Below are 3735 nucleotides of genomic sequence, written 5' to 3'. Positions count from 1 at the left end.
TTATTTTAGGTATATAAGTAGAGAGAATAATTGGTGCACAATGTAAATCTATATTCTATCATGGTTTTAAATCATCCATAAGAAACATGCATACGTATTAATATTTCAAAATGTATATGTTTCTTTACTCTAATTTAGTTTAATTTTTTTATATAATATATGTACAACATTCTCCAAAACCGTCATATATAAAATATCACAAAATTATCTGTGCAACACACGGGGAACTTACTAGTTGATCTTAATAACAAGAATTCCATTGAGATATTCTCTTTGATTACAAGGTCATAAAAACATCATTACATGATAGTTAACAATAAATAATTTCACATTATAAGGAGAGAAAGTCTTTCATGCTTCAAGTCTCCAACCTCAGTTGCATTTTCTAATACAAATCGTGCAATTTTTGCTATGAATTTTGACTTAGTCATTTATAACACACTCTTTTTCTCTTCATTGCTAAGATCCAACGCTTTTGCCTCCAACCAAGAGCACTTAAAATCTTCAATGTATGATCCTATCTAAAAGCATAAAGAACAAAAGTAAAGACACACTTACTAGATATTTGCTAAAACAATAGCAAAGAGAAACTAGCATATCACAAGTAAATGTTCTTTCATTTTTGTGCTATTCTAGATACTAAATCATAGCTTTTGACAATAATCAAGGTGTTACAAAAACCATCCAAAAAGTAGTTACAAGCTATGCAAACAGTTGTCCAAGTTGTCAAACAAACTACTCAAAACTGTTTGTAGGCTTAAGTCAGAGCACTCTTCAACAAAGAGAGCAATTAGAATCCAACAACACCCGCAGCAAGAAACAACATATCTCAGTTTGAGTTGAATCAACCACAAAATAGTAGACAAAAAGGCATCATTTTTTGGCGGTTTACATTGTAAAGATTGCAGGTAAACATCAGTATCAACAAAAAATTTTCAAACCAAATGGGAAGCAAAATCCAAATGTGGCACAAAAATCAGTCCAAGAAAATCCCATATTCTTTAATAAACAAAGCAAAAAGATGTCATCGTGTAAATAATTATTCAGCCTGAATACACAACCAAAAGCATCTTCCCACATCATTTTATTTTCACAACAAATGAAAGAAATTATCAAATTAAACATAAACTAACTACTAAAAATGGTATTTCATCAACAAAATCATCTTTATTTGACAATAAGCAACTATAAAGAACAAAACATAATAACTAGACAAAGAAGAAATGAAAGAGTAGAATCCCACCACAATTAAAGCAAACCAAACCCAAATAGAAAAATTCAAAATCTTAATCCCACAAGAATCTAGAGACTTAGTAATATAAACAATAAAAAGAACAATCAGCAAACATACAATAAGATAGTGGCAAGAAATTAGAGTTAGAACTGAGTTTTTAGGAGGGGTCTGCCAAAAACCCCCAATTTTCAAACCTAAGCAAAATTACCAAGCTTTAGACTCAGCAAGAAAACTCAACCATCAAACTAACAAAACTCAAACAAAATGGGACCCAAATTCAGTCATCTCTAAAGAGCAAATAAAAATAGAAACAAAAAAATAAATATAAGAGAAAAGACAATAATGAGAAAGAAAGGGGGCCAGCGATGATAGCACCACCAACAGCAGTGGTGAGGGTGCAATGAGAAGCTCCGTCACAACTGATCTTTAGAGGTTAAGAAAACGGAGAGAGAAAGAGCTAGAGGGTGAGATGAGAGAATCTTAAGAGAGAAGAGGGTTGAATCGGAAAGCACCGCTAGTGGGGGTGATGTGGGACTTGGTGGCTAGCAGCAATGATGGAGATTTAGCCATGGTGTGCCAGAGAAAGATTAGGGATGTTGGGGAAAATAATATAGCTCAAGTGGAGGAGGAAGTGAAGACAACTTGTAAAGAGGTTTGACAAGGAAAGGGAGATGATGCAATTAGTTGATGTGTTAAGAGAGGGGAAAGTTCAAATGAAACTGTCAGATGAAATGAGTTAGTGAAAATACTTAGCAAAGAAGTTAGAAGTCACGTGTGTGGGTCCATTTAAATACTTAGGAAAATACACTTGATATGAATTATTTTAAATCTATTGTAATGACAAAAATATTAACATACCATAGCATATAAATTATTTTACAATATATTGCAATGAAAAATATTGAAGTAGCATTGCAATAACTTGATATCAATTATTTTACAATCTATTGCAACAACAAATATTGAGATAGCATTGCAATAACAGAATATCAATTATTTTACAATCTATTGTAATGAAAAATATAAAATAATTATCTATTACAAAAAATATTCACATACCAGTGATCAGACACTATTTTAGGTTACTACAAATGGAAAAAGTAAGAGAAAAGGCTTTCATACTACAATTGGAAAAAAGAAAAAGAAAAGACTATTCTTTGATGTGGAAGGAAGTTACTTGAATAATTTGGAGGTCATTTGGTAATGTTGTTTATATTTTTTGAAAATACGTGTAGGTGAAAAAGTGTGAAAATACGTGTAATGTTGTTTAAAAACTAAAAAATATTGCTTGAACTAATAATACCAAACGGCCCCCTAACTTTCTTACTAGAGCAGAAAAGACTATTCCAATTTTGTTTTTAAATGTATCATGCACAACACGTAACTGTCTCATTCTTATCATCAACATAAAAGCTATAGTACTATTTAAACATAAATAAAAAGTCGTTGAAATATACCAAAATAGTCTTGATACCTTGGTCAGAAGGACTCTCTGTACGATGAATATGGTCAATGGGTTATGCAGTAATTTTTATGCAGTAGTACTGGAAGATTAAGATTAATATTAAGATGAACCACCACCATCAAATGGATTTAGCACAAAACCCAAATCCATTTAATACCCAAAGTCTAATACAAAGCATATATTTTTGTCTTGAATTAATGAAAAAAAAATATCAACATAAAATAGCATATAAATTATTTTACAATCTATTGCATTGAAAAATATTGAGATAGCATTGCAATAACCTGATATCAATTATTTTACAATCTATTGTAATAACAAATATTAAGATATCATTGCAATAACATAATATCAATTATTTTACAATCTATTGCACTAAGATAGCATTGCAATAACTTGAAATCAATTATTTTACAATCTATTGTAACAACAAATATTAAGATATAATTGCAATAACATAATATCAATTATTTTACAATCTATTGTAATGAAAAATATAAAATAATTATCTATGACAAAAAATATTAACATACAATAACAATAACAATAATACAATAATAAAATCTAGAAACATAATACCAGTTGCATTTAGAACCCGTTGACTTCAGAACCGGTGGAAGTTCCCCACGCCGATCCCCATCAAGAACAACGTGAGGCACTTCGAAGTGCCATTCACACTTTGATTCTTGAGCAAGTTCAAGAACATTGTGAGAAGGGGGAAGGGTGGCTGTCCGTTCACTTTCTAGAAATGGCATGAAAAAAGAAAAACAAAAACAAAAAAGTTGTGCCATCTAAAAAAATACATATATTTTTTACAATATTCATAAATAAATTTTCACAGAGAGAGAGAGAGAGGAAGAGAGGTGTTTTGGTACCTAAGAGCGGAGGAAGAGAAAAGCACCAGAAACAATGATTCTTAAATGTAAACAGAGAGAGGAGGAAGTTGGGGAGACGGTTGGAGAGCTTGAATAGAAGCTTGGGAGGGAATTGGCAGAGACGAAGGCGTCTCTTGTTAAGGTTGTGAAGGAATTGGAGA

At 31.2% G+C, this 3735-nt stretch overlaps 1 long non-coding RNA gene across 1 annotated transcript; it reads right to left on the bottom strand.

The window, feature by feature from the left end:
• Nucleotides 1-214: 214 nt before the first annotated feature.
• On the bottom strand, nt 215-3735 carry LOC136070671 (uncharacterized). The gene is made up of 3 exons (XR_010631908.1): nt 3575-3735; nt 3279-3441; nt 215-521 (listed from the first exon to the last, which is right to left on the bottom strand). It is a non-coding gene; the product is annotated as an uncharacterized LOC136070671 (long non-coding RNA).

Source organism: Quercus suber, unplaced genomic scaffold (assembly GCF_002906115.3).
Source record: "Quercus suber isolate HL8 unplaced genomic scaffold, Cork oak 2.0 scaffold_251, whole genome shotgun sequence".
In the NCBI taxonomy this organism is placed as follows: Eukaryota; Viridiplantae; Streptophyta; class Magnoliopsida; order Fagales; family Fagaceae; genus Quercus; species Quercus suber.
The sequence above is the reverse complement of the archived record's forward strand: the minus strand, read 5'-3'. Positions and strand labels throughout refer to the sequence as shown.